Below are 20,190 nucleotides of genomic sequence, written 5' to 3'. Positions count from 1 at the left end.
TGCTTATCCACCTGACCCACAAATTGTCCTTTTTCCCACTCAAATTCCACAGCAGTTTTAACATAGCAATGTCATTACAGACCTGGATATCAAGGACATTTAAACCTCCAACTTTCCTGGGTTTACAAACAGTCTGCCATGCAACAAGACTTCTGCGTTTGACTGTAACTCCACCTGTCCAGAGATAAGATCTACATATTGCATTGATATGGTGAATGATATGCTTGGGAAGGGGAAGGCATTGTAACCAGTAATTAGCTGTAGCAAAGCATACACTCTTAACAAGTTGGATCTTACCAGCATAGCTCAGCTGCCTACTACTCCAATGTGTGATTCTGGCCAAAATTTTAGTAATGAGAGGCATATACTGGTGGACCTCAAGTCTCTTGCTTGTCATAGGGATACCCAAGTACTTAAAGGGTAATTCACCCTCCTGAAATATGGACAATGTCTTGATTCTAATCCTGGTATCACTATCCACTCCACCATAGTACATTCTACATTTGCTTGGATTTACTATCAGCCCTGTAGAAGCAGTAAATTGTTGTAGCACTTTAAGAACAGCAGCCACTGAAGCAACATCACCTTTAGAGAATATTAGTACATCATCTGCAAAGAAATTCTCAAAAATTAAAGACATAAGAAAATTAAGTAGTGAAACCAAAAAATTGTATTGGCCGTCAGATATTGTTTCAGTCAAATACGGACTCGCATTAAAAAAATATATCTTAAATCATTTTCTTGCTATGATAACACTTCTCAAATGTTTTTATTTTGGCTAAATTACCTCCATGGTCCGTTAAGTTATTTAATTGTAACAAGTTAGTTCTTTATGTTATTTTTGCTACGTATGAGTCCTTTATGTTAACTAACGTCTGCACCATTGATCTTTTTTCCCAGATCCTTTCCAAAAACGCTGAAGTGACACTAATGATACTGATATGTCATTTAACATAGGTCAGAGACCATCATAGAATAATATAATAAAATTTTCATAATTTTTTAGTGCATAAAAGTATTTTTAAACTAATTAAAATGCACGCAAAAGAATAAATACAAGAAAAATAATAAAACAAAAAATAAAATTCTCATAAAATTACACGAAGTGTAAAATGAGAAGAAATATTTTTATGAATTTTTTCATAATTGTTTGACCAAAAAAGGATTTAATATGAATTTTAGAAGTTAAAATAAAATTAATAGAACAAAATAAAGCAGGAAAAATGTCAACAGTGAAGACGTTAGTTAACATAAATGACCCACATGTAGCGAAAAAATATAAAAGATTAACTTGTTACAATTAAAATAATTTAAAGAACCCGAGAGGTAATTTAGCCTTTTATTTTTATAATCAATATTGAATTCAGAGAGTACAAACAAAGGGGTACTCAAATTCCTCTGTATAATTGTTAATTGTAACTAATTACATATAATTTTAACGATATTTAGTCCATTCTCAAATGGTTAGAGTTAATAGATCAATAACAATGAAAATTATGAATAAACTAAAAAGATGAAATTACAAACAAATAACACAAATTCATATTAATAGTATAAAATGGAAAACAAAAGCTTTTGGATGCATCTGATTCAGTTTTTGGTTTAAAATAAATTTATACTTTTAAATAAAAAAAATCAAATGAAAATTGATTTAAATGATTTTATTAAAATGTTATTATGAATATTTTTATCATTTTATCATAATATTTTTAAATTAAAAATAAAAAATAAATCACAAGATATTTCAAATAAAAGAAAATATATATATATTTTTAAAGTAAAAATAAAGGATCATATATTGTATATAAACAATCTATTAAAATAAAAAAGAAAATAAACAAGATTAAGAGGATGATTCTATCAAACTGACTTTAAATCATCTCTTCATTAGATGATGAAGAAGAAATAAAACTATTTTATTAACCCAAAATCTCATTATATTGATAAATTATTGTCACATTGGGTTCTAAATGGACTCAAATACAACATTTATTCAGAGAGAAAACAATGTATTACATGGGTATTTAATGATCCCAAGAATAACAATCCGATTTCTGCGGAGATATAACCTTACATGGCCCTGATTGTGTAATATACCAAATGCAAGAAAAAGGACCATCTCTCTCCACCCAGTATATTAAAAAATCATCATGTGTTTCACCCTTCCATTGAAATCTACAGTAGTAAGACTTTCCACTATATTCATAACTTCTGAGTCAACTAAAAGTAGCGCCAGGTTTAAGAACATGAACTCCAAGATCATAAGTCCGAGGTCCTGCCGATTTGCAATGAAGGGTTAAATCTAAGTTTCCTTTCAAAGAGTTAGTAACATTCAAACGTATTTCAGTTCCAACAATATCATCAACGCATAACAACATCAACACACACAATAACATCAACTTTTGGATAAAATGAGACATTGTACTTTCAAATGTAATTATTCTTATGCTACTGAATAGACAAAGGTTAAAAACATGGTTGAAAGAGATTCATATATTTATAGGAGGTTTTATGTATAACGAAGTTAAATGTATTAATATTTATTTATTAAATCTAATATAAAATTTATAAAGTAGCTTTAAAAAAGTTGTAGAATAAAAAATAAAAGACATGATTTTAAATCTAATCTTATCATATAAGTTTATATATAATAAAAAATAAACTCTTATCACTTTTTACACTTTATGGAATATAAAATAATTAAAACCATTTATTTTAAATCTTCTTAAAGTAATAAAAGGTGCTATTTTTTTTAGAATTATTTTATCCACCCTCTGTCTTTTTGGTGACCCCTGGTGAAAACCCCAAAATGCCTCTTGTTTCGGAAATGCATTTTCGAAGTACAAAAAAAAATGTTGTTTTCGGAGATGCATCTCCGAAAATGCCTTTTTTTTCTTCAAAATTTGTCTTATTTCGGAAATGCATTTCCGAAAACAGGATTTCAGAAGTGCATTTCCGAAATACTGCGTGTTTTGCAGATTAAGAAAAACAGCCCCTCCCCCCAATTCATTTACCCTAAATCAATTTCAAACTCAACCTCAAAGAGATTTTCTGCAAACCAACTTCCAAGGCTACATCAAAGGCTCCATCTACTTGCTCTACTACATTCAAAAGCTTCTCAATCACTTCAATTTGTAAGTTTCTTAATCTTTTGATCCATGATTGAAATGCATGTTAGGATTGTTAAAAAATACAAAAATGATATAGGGGTAGGTTGTTAGTAATATTTAGGTTGTTTAGAAGCATTATAACATGTTTGAACTATTGATTTTGGGGTCTGCCATGAAAGCTGCAGAAATGGAGTTCGTAGGGGTGTTTCGGAAGTTCATTTCCTAAAACATCTCCCTCACCAGTTCCGGAAATGAACTTCCGAAATGTGTCCAGAAGTGAGTTTTTTTTATTTTTTTAATTGTTTCAAATTTTAATGGATTTCAATTGTTTCATAAATATGGCAGGCAACCCAGCATGTATCAGATAGGGGAGAGAGACACAAACAGCGTCGGCTAGACGCGAGTGTGCGGCGCAGCTTGCATCGACGCGGAGACGGGGTAGAGTACGAGCACCCGTACATACTGATGAGCCTGGTTCCTCGTATGGTTCGAGGATTCGGCAGGCTAGGGTATCTTCTTCCCGTCAGGAGGAGGTACGGGAGGAGGAGGAGGCAGTTAGATACCAGGAGGCTGAGGAGGAGGTACCGAATGTTAACCCTCCGCACGGGGAGGAGGAGGAGGGCTACCCGGGAGATCCCAGTGACAGGTCCGTGCTGATTTCCTACCACGAGCACGTCGCTCGACGTGTCTTGGGGGGAGAGGTATTTTTTATAATTTATTCGACTTTATTATTTTAATCGTTTTTTATTTAGCTTTTTATTCCTTTTTAATAATTAACAATGTTTTTTGATTTTGTTTTTGTTGTAACAGGAAAGGGTGACTTTAAAAATGGTGAACCACACGCGGAAGATTTTTGGTCTCTTTAAACCAGCGGCGCAGTGGTTTAATGATGCGGTGACTGCTTCCAGGCTTGGTCGGTTGTGCATGACCGGGTATACCACCAGGGCCGGCCGATACATTCTCCAAAGGGGAACAATGCAGTGGGACCATATCGTGGGTACCTCGACCGCATAGCTCATGATGAAATCCGTTGGAGGCCATTCAGTGACAACACTGCTGTTGTCGCCTTTGACCGCATCTCGTTATATTCTGGCTGGTTGGCATGCGGGACCAACACCATGGTGAGGTATCTCCCTAAGCGGTGCATGCGGCAGTTTGGATTTGTGCAGATGATACACAGGTCACCTATTGAGGCTGCTCCCGACACAGTTACCCGAGTGGAGCTCACTGGCATATTTGCGGACTGGGAGCGTCATGTGGTCCCGGAGGAGTATTGTCGCATGCAGGTCACCCAGGACTGGCACAGTGTGGAAGGGTATGTCACATGGTTCTATCGGGCGTCACATCCTCTAATGACACCCGACGCTCCCGGCGCTCCTAGGCCAGCATACGAGGAGGTCCTAGAGAACCAGCAGGCCGAGGATGACCATGTCATTGATCTCCTGCCGATCTGCCAGCGGATAGAGTTGCTTGGGCGGTACGCATTGGAGCGAGGTATCATTGATCAGGGCGGTCCAAAGGCAGTTGCCGTGGTGGAGAGGATGGTCGGTGATGCGGGCCATGCGGCGACATATAGGAGGCAGAGGAGGTCCCAGGGAGTGAGGGTTAGGCATACCCATTAAGGGTTCGGGTTTATTTTTCTTGTATTCGGCTTGTATTTCACACACTATTACTCGTTTTGTATATATTATTCGGATTTTATTTATTATATTAGTATTTTATGTTGATATGTCGTTTATTTTGTTCGGCGTTTTTGTTTAATTAAAAATACGGGACTGTTAAGAAAAACATAAAAAAAGAGAATTTAAGCATAATTCAGAAATGCACTTCCGAAAATCCCCAAAAACTGTGAAAAAGGTGTTTTCGAAAGTGCATCTCCGAAAACACCCCCATTTTGTGTTTTCGGAAGTGCACTTCCGAAGTCTGGAAAAATTTAGAAAAAAGACACTTCGGAGATGCACTCCGAAGCAGGGGCAAGTTGGGGCTTTCGCTGGGGGTCACCCCCATAGGGAGCTGGATAAAGAAATTTTCAATTTTTTAGTAACAAGATCATAATACTAGCCAAGTGCTATGGTTTCCACTAAGAATCAAATTTGATATTTTCTGAACTTTCATTTTCAATAGGAGTTTGTTTATCACTCGAGCCCAATTGTTTAGTTAGTTGCTACTTAAATATCTCAATATCATGACTAATAATGATCTATGAACATAATTAATAATTTGATTCGACAATTAAATTGTTGTAATTCCTTCCTGAACCAAATGTGTTTTATATAAAAAAAACTAAATTTATTAACTAAATAAATTGAACTGAAATTATTTATTATTCAACTTATTAAATTTACGAGTCAATTCGATTATATATATATATATATATATATATATATATATATATATATATATATATATATATATATATATATATATATATATATATAAGTAATATTTTAAATTAGACTTTATTTATTAAATGTGTAAAGAAATTAAATGAATTAAGATTTACTTATTAAATGTAATATAAAATTTATAAAGTATTTTTAATAAAGTTGTAGAATAAAAAACAAAAGTCATGATTTTAATTTTTTTCTGACTGAGTCATGATTTAAATCTAATCCTACCATATAAATTTATAAACAAAATCTTATCACTTTTTACACTTTATTGGAATATAAGATAATTGGTTAAATATAGTTACAATACTCATAAAATTATAACGCCATACCTTATCACTTTCCTGAAACATGGAAAACGAAGGGGCTCTTTCTTTATGCCCTAACAATGGCATAACGCCATACCTGCATCAAACCTCAACAGCCAATGTTCAAAACAACTCTAAACAAGATTATAAACCAGTATGCAAGCAAATAAACGATTTAAATGTCACGGATTGGATGTTTGAAGTTTTAGAACACATTCAAACCAGGAATGATGAATGCAAGGTCTTTCCTTGTGCTTGGAGCTTGCATGATGGCTGGGAACGACCCCTTGTAGCCTTACAGAAAGTATGCAACGATAGGGATTGGTTGAATGTGGCTGCAAACACTAACTTCGATGGTGCAGCTTCTTTGTGAAATTTTTTAGGTGAAAGCCCTAGGTTTTGGCTGAAAAAAATCCCCCCACTCTAACTTTTCGTTCCTCTTATATAGGAGACTCAAATTAGGTTAAAAGGACCTAGAAGAAGATCAAATCTTCATTGAAGAAAATTTGATTTGATTTTGTTATGAGATATTTCTATTTTAAGTCCAAACTTATTTTATGCATTTGTCCACATTTTGGATGCTCTTGGATTGATCTTGAAATTGATCATGATTTGTAAAAATCAAATATATTATCTTTTAATATTTAATCATGACTTAATTTGATTTATTTTAAATTTAAATGAATAAATTCAAAGATAAATAAAATAAAACCATAAAATAAATAAAAATTGATAAATGGGCCTCCCATGACCTTGTATTCACGTGAGAAGTCCAATCTTATAGGCCCAATATTTAAAAATTGGATTTTGTTCACTTAGTGTTTCATGCATATCTTGAAAATTGCTCAACTTCCACCATGCGTATCTCTCTCAATTTTAACCCTATGGAGGTGTTCTTGAACATTTTAGAAAGCTTAAAGAGTCCTATAAATGACCATTTTGGTTTCATCTCAATTGAAGCTTCCATGCTCAAGTTATGAGCTTTGACACAAAAGGTGTTTTTGTTGACTTTTTGGAGGACCTATAATCTCTTTGACCATATCTCTCAAATGGTGCATTTCTGGCTTTAGCTTGTGAGAGACAAAGTTGTAGAGGATTCAATTTCCTTCAAAGTAGGCTTTGAGTGAGAAATTTCTAATACTCCAAGTGGAAGTTATGACCAGTCAAAGTTTAGTTGACTTTTCCTATAAAAACCCTAATTTGAACCTTTTGACTTTGTTCATTTCTGAATATTTATTAATGAATCCTGATCAACCTTTGATCAAATGATGGATATAACCTCAAATACTTGATGTTTACCAAAATTCATGAGTTTTGATTGTATTTTGACCCTAGTTGACTTTTAGGTCAAACTGGTCGACGGTAGATCATCTGAGCATTTGAATGAACAATCTTTGGAATGGAAGCTTGACTTTTGACATGGAGGTGCCTTGATATAAGCCTTTGAAACTTGAGCCATTGAAGATGCAGAGAGGAACCTTTGATTGAATATAAGAGGGAAAATTTTAGGGTATGACAGCTGCCCCTGTTCAATCTTCTTAAACCTGAAGAGTTGGATAGGCACGTCTGCCTATCGTGATCTAAAGGTAGAAGATGATTGAACACTGAGAATGCCCTGAAATTTGCACTTGTCGGGAAGGATGTTCTATGGGAGATGGGATTAAAGATTCCATCCAAGGTAAATACCCCTCTTTTTCTTGGATGTGAAACAGATGATCTTGAAAGGGACCACTGTGTTTTGGTTGTAGTACGGCCTAAAAAGGCAACCTGAATTTTATGCAATGTTATGATGCATGCGATGTATGATGCAGCGAGCTTCTCAGAAATAAATGAGAGCGATGTATGTATATGCATTATGTATGAATGAGGTATGTTAATTGAATGATGCATGATTGTTAGTTATGTTTGTTGAAGTTAGTAACTTTGAAAAAGAAAAAATAGAACCTTGTTTGTTATTGATGAAATTTTGAAAAAGATCACTGCCAAGGGACTAACGTGATAAACCCAATTGAAGAACTGTTTGAGAAACAGGGAAAATAAATCCCTATTTGCAAGGAGACGTAGCTTTATATCACTGCCAACGGACTAACGTGATATTAATCAGCGAGAAGACTTGAAGGAGATCACTGCCAAGGGACTAATGTGATATTAATCAGCGAGATGAAGGAGATCACTGCCAAGGGACTAACGTGATATTAATCAGCGAGAAGATTTGAAGGAGATTACTGCCAAGGGACTAACGTACCAAAGAGACATAGCTTCATATCACTGACAGGGGACTAACGTGATAAGACATAACTCATTACTGCTCGGGGACTAACGTAATAAGTCGTAGTTGTGTATCATTGCCAGGGGACTAACATGATAGAAATAGATCTTGGTTACTGCCGGAGGACTAACGTACCAAAGAGACATAGCTTCATATCACCGCTAGGGGACTAACGTGATAAGACATAACTCATTACTGCTCGGGGACTAACGTAATAAGTCGTAGTTGTGTATCATTGCCAGGGGACTAACATGATAGAAATAGATCTTGGTTACTGCCGGGGGACTAACGTACCAAAAAGACATAGCTTCATATCACTTCCAGGGGACTAATGTGATAAGAAATAACTCATTACTGCTCGGGGACTAACGTAATAAGTCGTAGTTGTGTATCATTGCCAGGGGACTAACATGATAGAAATAGATTTTGGTTACTGCCGGGGGACTAACGTACCAAAGAGACGTAGCTTCATATCACCGCCGGGGGACTAACGTGATAAGACGTAACTCATTACTGCTCGGGGACTAACGTAATAAGTCATAGTTGGGAAACAAGTTTGTGGTAAAGACCACTTTCCTTGTCATCAGTTTTGAATAGCAGTTGGGAAACGAGTTTGTGGTAAAGACCACTTCCCTGTCATCAATTTTGGAATAGCAGCTGTTTGGAGACTCACGACTCGAGGGTCGGAGAAAATGGTGCGTCAAATGTATGTTGGTGATATTATCTTTGGAGCCTCTAATGCTACACTTGGAAAGGAGTTTGCTAAGTCTATGCAGGCTGAGTTTGAAATGAGCATGATGGGAGAATTCAAGTATTTCCTTGGGATTCAGATCAATCAAACTCCTGAAGGAACTTATGTTCATCAGACCAAGTATGTGAAAGAACTTCTGAAGAAGTTTAATCTTTCAAAAAGCAAAGAAGCAAAAACTCCTATGCATCCAACGTGTGTTCTAGGTATGGATGAGGTAAGTAAGAAGGTAGATCAGAAGCTCTACAGAGGTATGATTGGATCTCTTCTATATCTTACTGCTTCTAGACCTGATATTTTATTCAGTGTTTGTCTGTGTGCAAGATTCTAATCAGATCCTAGAGAATCTCACTTAACAGCTGTTAAGAGAATTCTGAGGTATCTGAAAGGTACTACTGATGTTGGTTTAGTTTACAGAAGATCTGAAGAATACAACTTAGTAGGATTTTGTGATGCTCATTACGCTGGAGATAGAGTTGAAAGGAAAAGTACTTCTGGAAGTTGTCAATTTCTTGGAAGTCACCTGATCTCCTGGTACAGCAAGAAGTAAGCTACAATTACCCTCTCTACAACAGAAGCAGAATATGTTACTACTGCTGGATGTAGTACACAGATGCTCTGGATGAAGAGTCAGCTAAAAGATTATCATATATATGAGAGTAACATTCCTATCTTTTGTGATAATACTTCTGCTATTTGTTTATCTAAGAATCCAATCTTACATTCCAAAGCTAAACATATTGAGATTAAACATCATTTCATTAGGGACTATGTTCAGAAGGGTGTTCTTTCTTTAAACTTCATTGATACAGACCATCAATGGGCTAATATCTTTACAAAACCCCTTGCTGAAGATAGGTTTAAGTTCATTCTGAAGAATAGCAGTATGGATTTATGCCTAGAATGAAAGGATGAGAAGTTCTGATATATGGATTAGATTTGAAATGATCAGTTTTATTTTCTTATAAGAAATTCTGATGTTGATCAGTTAGATATTCTGATTTTGTCTAACGCTTCATATGTCTAATTTGTTTCAGAATCTCTTTTAAAGCAAAACAGCTATCACCAGCTATTTCAGAAGATGAACACGTGTTCACTCTATTTGGACAAGCATGCGTGCAGTTGATGAGACGCCGCCCTAGGTAACTGTGCAAATTATTTCAAATATCACGTTTTACCCTAACATCACTCAACATTAAATGCATTTGATTTTCTGCATCTTGTAACTATTCTTTCTTAGAATTCAATTGCATTTGTTTTTCAAATCCGTGTCTATTTAAACCGCCCTCGTCATCTTATTTTCTCTTTTCACTCCTTCATTCTCTCTCTCCTGTGTATGCAATTCTGCAATCTTTTTGCCCTTTTCTCTTACCCTAAAAAGAAAACCAAGAATCTCAGCAAAGTGTCAATGGCTTCTTATTCATCTCAAAATGCTGGTTCTTCGTCTCAACAACAACAACAACAAGAACAGGAACAACAACTCATTCCTCAGATCACCTGCTCGATTCCTCGGGATCAGTTAGAAGTTATCTGTGAATTAATGGTGGAAGTTGATAATCTGGAAGAACACAATGTTCATATCAAAGATAACATGGTATTCCAAGGATGGTCGTCTCTGTTTCTTGAGTTCTGTGGACTAGTTTATCCAGAATTAGCAAAGGAGTTCTGGGTTTATGCTTTTGTTATTCCTAAAGCCATAGTTTCGTTTGTTCATGGAAGATTCTTTTCCATCACTGAAGACACATTGAGAATGTTGTTTGATTTGCTAAAAGCTGAAGGTGAATTCGAAGCAACTGGTAGAACAAACTGGGAAGCTGTCTATGCTGAACTCTACACAGATTTGAAGAAAACAAAAGATGTCAAGGATTTGAAGGACATATACAAAGTATGGACTAAGATTCTTCTAGGTTATTTTTATCACAGAAAATCAACCAGTTCGTCCAACTTCATCAACAAAGACCAACAGTACATCATGTATTGTATTGGTACTCAGAAGAAGGTTGATGTTCCTTACATCATTTTCAATCACTTGTGGAATGCTGTAAAGGGCTCTAGAGATGAGAGCAGAACAAAGAAGAAAGGAACTGTTATTCCTTTTGGGAGAATTATTACCAATCTTCTAGTTCAAACCAAGATAGTTGAAGAACTAGAAACTGCTGGAGTTATCAAGGATCCTTACACAATCATTGGGAGAACCTTGAATGCTACTACTTTGAGGAAAATGGGTCTAATTCAAGCTATTGGAAATGCTCCTCAGGCTATTCCAGGAGTTAGAAACAGAAGAGGTCCAATTCTTTCTGAGTTTGAGATGTTCTTTTTGAATGAACAACCAGATATTAAGGTTCGTTACCTTAATATTTTCAAACAAGATGGTTCTATTGATGCTCCGCTTGGGGTCTGCAAGCAGAAGCTTCCGACTACCAAGGATGGTATAGTAGAAGTATTTCGAGAAGCTGCCTCTTAAAAAGAAAGACAAACAAAGCGTAAACAAGATGTTCCTTCTATCAGTAAGGAGAAGAGAACTGAAGAAAAAGTTGCTGAAGAAAATAGAGAAGATGTTGTTGAAAAGGAGAATAAAGAAAAAGAAGATGTTGTCATCAAGAAGAAGCAGAAGAAGAATGAGAAAGAGGATAATAAGCAAAATGAAGAGAAGGACGCTGGAAAGAAGAAGAAGAGGAAAAAGAATGATAAGACGGATGATGAGAAGAAAGATGAGAAGGATGTGGAGAAGAAGAAAACGAAGAAAGATAAGAAGAAGAAGAAGAAAAAGAAAGTAGAAAAGAAGGTTGTTGAAGGAGAACAGAAGAAGGACGAAGAGGAAAATAAAGAAGAAGCAAGGAAGAAAGAAATTTCTACAGGAAAGAAGGTTGCGATTCAGAAGAAGAAGAAAGAAGTTGAAGCTGATTCTGAAAGACCTCCCAAGAAACCTAAAGGTGTGTTTATTTCTGAACCTGGTTTTGTTCCTTTTGTTAGTTCAAAATCTGTACCAACAGAAGTTCCAAACCATCTCAACCAGAAATTCAACCAGAAAAACCCTCGACCAAATCACCTTCAACCACAAAGTTCTCACCCCTCCTTCTTCACCCAAAACAAATATTGTTTCTGACCACACCATTTCTGAACCAATCCTGAATATCTTACCCTTTCAAACCCTCTTTCCCCCTCACACAAATATCTCCACTTCTCAACCTCCTCCTCATGCAAATTATTCACCTGTTGCCTCTCCTGTTCCCATCAACCCCACTGCATCTAAATCTCCAAATTCTGATTCTTTAAAAGAATTATTCCGTGCCTTTAACTTTACCCCCAAACCTCATCCTGACCCTGCCTTTGTTAACCTGGAATCTGAGGATGAAGCAGAATCATTGCTCTCTCTTGATACAGAACCTGAACCCTACTTCATTCTGAACCCAGATTCTTCTTCCACCCGTTTCAAAACCCCCAACTCTGAACTTTCTGTTGGTGTTATTTTTGAATTTCTAAAGCTAAAGGTACAGACAGGACTAGAAGCCTTGAAAGTTGCACATAATGCCAGGACGGATTATGTTGCTACTAGGAGACTTTGGAGAGCTTTCAGAGGGGAGAAAAATTCTGACTTTCTGAAGCTTCAGAAAGCTTGTGAAGCTGAAGCTCCTGGTCCTTTTGGTTTCTTGAGGGATTTAGAAGATAGCTATGTCTATCCCATCAGAAGCTGGATACCTCTTGAGGAGAAGAAATTTGTTGATAAGCTCGAGGAAGTGCATCCACTTGCCATGGTTGTGTGGAAGCCTCGTTACAACGTTCTGACTGGAGACTTTCAGTCTATATTCAATTGGCTAAGGGAGAATCCCTCTGAGAAAGCGCCAAATATGGTATATCCAGAAGTTGAATATCCATCAGAACCCGCTGCTCCTACGCCTCCAAAGAATTTGGCTGAAATTCTTCTGGCTTTAGAGAATTCAGAAGTTGAAATACCCTCTCCTGTGTTTGCTGAAGATGCTTCTGAATCAGAAGCTGATGCTGGGAATCAAGGTGCTGAAACTCAAGATGCTGAGAATCATCCTGCTATGCAATCTCCTCTAAAGGAAAATCAAGCTGATGTTCTCATGGTTGATGCTGCTGTTGAGAATCCTCTTATGGACAATAGCTTTGATGCTTCTTCTGCTGGACCTTCTGTTCTGATGAACACCATGAAGTCTCTTCAACAGAATCAAGCTGATCTTGCTTCTCGTCTGACAAGCATGAGGATACTCACAAGGAGTTCAAATCTTTTATGAAGACGCAGACAGAAAGCACTGGTGAGATTCAAAACCTTCTAGCCAAGATATCTTCTAAGCTAGGCTAGTCGTAGTGTGTCTTGGTCTTAGTTGTTTTCTCGTTTCTTGCATCTGCTTCTATCCCTCTTGTACTTCTGATATATTTTGTTAATCAATGAAATATTATCTTCTTCACTTTGTGTGTCTTTTATCATCTGAATCTTTTAATGCTTTTTGATGTTATGACAAAAAGGGGGAGAAACATGATAATTGATATGGTTTATTATATCAGTTGTTGGGATTAAGTCTCAACATTCCTAACATTATTTGCAAGTTCTATGTTTTTGAGAATTTTTGCAGGATTGAAGATATTCTGAAAAAGCTCAACATGAGAAGCAAATACATGGGGAAATGCATTTCTATAAAGAAGCATGTTCTTGGAAAATTGAAGCAAGTGCTGTGAAGTTTCAAGATTAGAAGCAAGAAGAATGTTCTGATATTCTCTTTGAAGAATTACTCTGATACATTTTTTTCTCTCATTTGCTCTGATACATGTTCTTTCTTAAAAGAATGTTCTGATCCATTCATGCTCTTATTTTTTCGTCTAGTTTGTTCTGAAACATTTCAGGATGTAAAGATGCTCTGATGATGCTCTGATACATTCAAGAATGTTCTGATACAATCAAGCATGCTATGAATCAAGAAGAAATTCAAAGCTCTGAAGTTGTCCTATGAAAGCAAGAAGCAGAAGCTCTGAATGTTCTGAAGTTCTAGGCAAAGTGAACGTCTCTACCGAAATGGAAAATACTCAGGGAAGTCTTTTATTTATAAATTCTTCTAGTATTTATTTCAGGGGGAGAGTGTTAATCTCAGGGGGAGACATATTTACACACTCTGATTATATGCTTATGCTATATCTGTGTAATTGTCTTTTGTCATCTGATATTCTGATTGCAAATTCACATCAATTATATATGTTTTTGTCATCATCAAAAAGGGGGAGATTGTTAGAACAATATTTGTTCTGATCAATATTCTTGTTTTGATGATAACAATGTATATGAGTTTTATATAAGACAATGTGGTACTCTAATCCTTTACATTTTCCGTTTCAGGAAATATATAAAGAGTATGCACAATTTAGCGCAAGAAGCACTGACTCAGAAGGTTCAAGATTGCAACATCAGAACATGCCCTTGCAAGACATCAGAAGATGGTCAAGCAGAATCAGAACATGGACTATGAAGCATCAGAAGAACATGAAGTCAGAAGCAGGAGCATTGAAGTTCTGAACGGTATCACGCTCAAGCTCTTCAAAGTCAGAACACAAGAAGATGCTCTGCACCAAGCTGAATGACTCTGATATTCAAACGTTGTATTCACATATCTGAGTTCAGAAGAAAGTACAAGATAACATTATATATGAATTTTGTATAAGACAATGTGGTACTCTAATCCTATGCATTTTCCATTTCAGGAAATATATTAAGAGTATGCCCAATTCAGCGCTAGAAGCACTGACTCAAATGGTTCAAGAATGCAACATCAGAACATGCTCTCGCAAGACATCAGAAGATAGTCAAACAGAATCAGAACATGGTCCATGAAGCATCAGAAGAACATGAGATCAGAAGCAGAAGCACTGATGTTCTTATGGTATCACGCTCAAGCACTTCATAGTCAGAAGACAAGAAGATGCTCTGCACCAAGCTGTTTGACTCTAATTATTCAAACGTTGTATTCTACAAACATCAGATCAGAGGCAAGTACAAGATGACAGGCTACGCTGATTGACAAAAGGAACGTTAGAAGCTACAAAAGGCAAAGTCAGTAGAAGCAGCAAAAGCAAGGCTCGAGGTAGTTGACAAATGAGTGAAACATTAAATGCAGAGCTGTATGGAACACGCAACGCATTAAATGCTCCCAACGGTCATCTTCTCAAAAATGCCTATAAATATGAAGTTCTGATCAGAAGCACATAAGGAACTACTCTTGCAAAATACTGAAACGCTACTTAATTCATTACTTATAAACTTCATCTTCAACCTCACTTTACTTGTAATATCTTAGTGAGATTTAAGCTTAGAACTTAAGAGAAATATCACAGTTGTGATTATGGATTTCTAAGAAGCATTTCAATACTCTTGTAAACATTTATTTTTACATTGATTTGTAAAAGGTTCCTGGAGTGATCAATGAGATCAGTAGACTCTAGAAGACTTAGAAGTTTCTAAGTGGTGTATTCCTAGAGTGATGAAGTTGTGATCAGTATATTCTAGAAGACTTAGAAGGTATCTAAGTTGAAAACCATTGTAATCAAGATTGATTAGTGGACTAAATCCTCAATTGAGGTAAATCACTCTAAGGGGGTGGCCTAGAGTAGTTTCGTTAACAACGAACCAAGATAAAAATATTTGTGTTAATTGTTTTTATCTTAAGAGTTTTTAAAGTCACACTTATTCAAACCCCCCCTTTCTAAGTGTTTATCTATCCTTCAGTTTACCCTTTATTGGTTAAGGAATTCTGGACTCATGCTACAATTACTTTAACTGCCATCATCTCCTTCGTGCTAGGGCATGAAGTTGTTGTGACTGAGAAGCTGATAAGGAAACTGTACAGTCTTGAAGGTATAGATGGAATCATTGGAGCTCTTCATGGAATAACTGATTGGGATAAAGTTGACAGTGAATTGTTTTCTTTTGGTGTTGCCTCTCCCTACACTACTGGTCTGAAGCCTTCCTACAGAGTATGGGCTAAGATCATTATGGAAACTCTCTATCACAGAAAATCATCAAGTTCTGCTACCTACATCAATCAAGATCAGAAGTATGTCTTGTTCTGCCTTGGAAAAGGCATGAGAGTGAATCTTCCTCACATTCTGTTTCAGCATCTGAAGACAAATGCTGAAGAATCAAGGGATGAAGAACGTAAGAAGTATCAGTTTAAGAAGAATACTATTCCTTTTGGAAGAATGATATCCGATATTCTGACTGAAAGTGGTTTGTTAGATACTCTGAAAGCAGCTGGCTTTTCTCAAAACTTTACTGCAATTCGTGGGAGTATTCTAAATTCTCAGTCTCTAAAAAGGATGCTTTTGATTGAAAAAGTGACCACTCCTCCAAAAGTGTTTCCATATATTCTTACCAGAAGAGCCCATGTTGTTGGTTTCTCTCATATGTTCAAAGAGGAGCTTGATAAAACTGTCAAACGTTGTCTGAAATCTTGTGTTAAGGCATAAACTTCTGTTGATCCTGCTTGGATTCGTGGAAGAACTCTTCCTTCCTTGGATGAGTTAAGAAGGAAGGATAAGAAGAAGAAAGAGAAAAAGCTGAAGAGGAAGGTCACAGAAGAAGAACCTGACGCTAAGAAGGCAAAGAAACAGAAGAAGTCTTCAGGTAATGATATTTCTGATTCTGTACCTACTAATGCTAATTTTGCACAACCACCAACAAATTCCCTGAAAATACCCAAAACTTATGAACAGTTTCAGAAGCTCATAGACGATATTTACCATGAAGACTCTACCAGTTTACAATCTACCTCTGCCCCTTTCCCTCATAAACGACCACCTCCTTCTGATATTCCAACCTCCTCCACAACCATTAAAAATCCTTGCCCTATTATTTATGAACCTCGTTTTATCCCCCAACCCATAAATACTGTTTTTCCTCAAATCCCTTCTAGGAATGTGTTCTCAACCACATCCATTCCTTCTGCAATCTCACCTCTCATTGATTCCTCAATCATCTCCACCGCAGATTCTTCATCATCTTTGACCTCCTGCTTCACCTATGTTTTATTCTTAAGAGAACCTGAACCTTACTTCATTCTTAATCCAGATTCCTCAAGCACCAAATTCAAAACCCCTAACCCTAAACTTTTTGTTGGTGTGCGTTTTGAATTTCTTAAGCATAAGGTACAGGCAGGTTTAGAAGCCTTGAAGGTTGCACATAATGCCAGGACGGATTATGTTGCTACTATAGGTCTTTGGAGAGATTTCAGAAGGGAGCTTAATTTTGACTTTCTAAAGCTTCAGAAAGCATGTGAAGCAGAAGCTCCTGGTCCTTCTGGTTTTCTAAGGGATTTTGAAGACAACTATTTCTTTCCCATCAAGAGCTGGAAATCTCTTGAAGAGAAGGAATATTCTGATGAGCTTGAAGAAGTGCATCCTCTTGCTATGGTCGTATGGAAGCCTAAATACAACGTTTTGACTGGAGATTTTCAGTCTATATTCAACTGGCTAAGGGAGAATCCCTCTGATAAAGCACCAAGCATGGTATATCCAGAAGTTGAATACCCATCAGAACCAGTTGCTCCAACACCTCCACAGAATCTGGCTGACATTCTTCTGGTTCTTGAGAACCCAGACGCTGAAATTCCTGCTCCGGTATATCCTGAAGATGCTTCTGAATCAGAAGCTGATGCTGAGAATCAAGATGCTGAGAATTATCCTGCTGAGAAATATCCTGTTCAGGAAAATCAAGATGATGTTCTCATGGTTAAAGTAAATGCTGAGATTCCTCGTGTCATGGATAATAGCTTTGATGTTTCTTCTGCTGGACCTTCTACCTCTGTGTTGATAAACACTATGAAGGCTCTTCAACAGAATCAAGCTGACTTGGCTACTCGTCTAGACAAGCATGAGGATACACATGAAGAATTCAGATCCTTCATGAAGACTCAGAATTAGGACACTATTGAGATTAAAAACCTTCTGGCCATGTTAGCTAATAGGCTTGGCCCGTCATAGTCTGTCTTGGTCTTAGTTGTTTTCTTTTGTTTCTATGCATCTGTTTTCTGCATCTGCTTCTATATCTTTTGTACTTCCGATATTTTGTTGATCAATGAAATATTATCTTCTTCACTCTATGTGTCCTTTATCATCTGAATATTTTAATGCTTTTTGATGTTATGACAAAAAGGGGGAGAAACATGATAATTGATTTGGTTTATTATATCAGTTGTTGGGATTAAGTCTCAACATTCCTAACATTATTTGCAAGTTCTATGTTTTTGATAGTTTTTGCAGGATTGAAGATATTCTGAAAAAGCTCAACATGAGAAGCAAATACATGAGGAAAAGCAATTCTATAGAGAAACATGTTCTTGGAAAATTAAAGCTAGCTTAGTGCTGAGAAGCTTCAAGATCGGAAGCAAGAAGAATGTTTTGATATTCTTTTGTAGAATATGCTCTGATACATTTTCTTCTTTTGAATGCTCTGATACATGTCTTTCTTAAGAATGTTCTGATCCATTCATGCCCTGATAATTTTTGTTTAGTATGCTCTGAAACATTTTAGGATGTAAAGATGCTCTGGTGATGCTCTTATACATTCAAGAATGTTCTGATACAATCAAGCATGCTATGACAACAAAGGAAGAAATTCAAAGCTCTGAAGTTGTCTTATGGAAGCAAGAAGCAGAAGCTCTGAATATTCTGAAGTTCTAGGCAAAGTGAACGTCTCTGCTGAAATGAAAAATACTCAGGGAAGTCTTTTATTTATAAATTCTTCTAGTATTTATTTCAGGGGGAGACATATTCACACACTCTGATTATATGTTTATGCTATATCTGTGTAATTGTCTTTAGTCATCTGATATTCTGATTGCAAATTCATATCAATAATATATGTTTTTGTCATCATCAAAAAGGGGGAGACTATTAGAACAAGATTTGTTCTGATCAATATTCTTGTTTTGATGATAACATTATATATGAATTTTGTATAAGATAATGTGGTACTCTAACCCTTTACATTTCCCATTTCAGGAAATACATAAAGAGTATGCACAATTCAGCGCTCAAAAGCACTGACTCGGAAGGTTCTGGATGGCTACATCAGAACATGCTCTGGGAAGACATCAGAAGATGGTCAAGCAGAATCAGAACATGGACTATGAAGCATCAGAAGAACATGAAGTCAGAAGCAGAAGCATTGAAGTTCTGAACGGTATCACGCTCAAGCTCTTCAAAGTCAGAAGACAAGAAGATGCTCTGCACTAAGCTAAATGACTCTGATATTCAAACGTTGTATTCACATATCTGAGTTCAGAAGCAAGTACAAGATTACAGACTATTAAGTCTAATCTCTGACTGACAAAAGGAACGTTAGAAGCTACAGAAGGCAAAGTCAGTAAAAGCAGCAAAAGCATGGCTCGAGGTAGTTGACAAAAGAGTGAAACATTAAATGCAAAGCTGTACTATTCGCATAATGCATTAAATGCAACCCAATGGTCATCTTCTTAAACGCCTATAAATATGGAAGTTCTGATCAGAAGCAGTAATCCAACTCTTAAAAAATACTGAAACGCTGTCAAATTCAAAGCTCACGAACTTCATCTTCAATCTCACAAACTCTTGTAATATTTAGTGAGTGTAAGCTTAGAACTTAAGAGAAATATCACAGTTGTGATTATAGCTTTATAAGAAGCAATTTATACTCTTGTAACATTTATTTTACATGGATTGTAAAAGCTTCCTAGAGTGATCTGTGAGATCAGTAGACTCTAGAAGACTTAGAGGTTATCTAAGTGGTGTATTCCTAGAGTGATCAACTTGTGATCAGTATACTCTAGAAGAATTAGAAGTTATCTAAGTGAAAAACCATTGTAATCAGATTGATTAGTGGATTAAATCCTCAGTTGAGGTAAATCACTCTAAGGGGTTGGACTGGAGTAGTTTCGTTAACAACGAACCAGGATAAAAATAATTGTGTTCATTGTTTTTATCTTAAGAGTTTTTAAAGTCACACTTATTAAAACCCCCCTTTCTAAGTGTTTTTCTATCCTTCACAGCTTTGAATGAGGAGATGGATGCCCCTTTCTTCTCTCGAAGTTAGCTTGAGTGTTGTACTGGTGCGACAACTTGACTTCTTAAGATGAAGAGCAAAGGATAAGTCACCAGAAAACTCTCGAAAGCAAGACCAAGATGCGGAATGATGCATGATATGCAATAAAAATTATTGTTTTTATTATTCAAGTTTCAAGGAACTTTAAGAAAGTTATAAACAAAATACAAACATCATAAAGAACCATTTGGAATAACTGAAAATAACCCATTTTATTAATAATGGAAGGATTACAATCCAAGAACATAATTTCAATAATCCTCTATAAAAGAAAGAGAAAGC

This window comes from Vicia villosa, linkage group LG1 (assembly GCF_029867415.1).
Source record: "Vicia villosa cultivar HV-30 ecotype Madison, WI linkage group LG1, Vvil1.0, whole genome shotgun sequence".
In the NCBI taxonomy this organism is placed as follows: domain Eukaryota; kingdom Viridiplantae; phylum Streptophyta; class Magnoliopsida; order Fabales; family Fabaceae; genus Vicia; species Vicia villosa.
The sequence above is the reverse complement of the archived record's forward strand: the minus strand, read 5'-3'. Positions refer to the sequence as shown.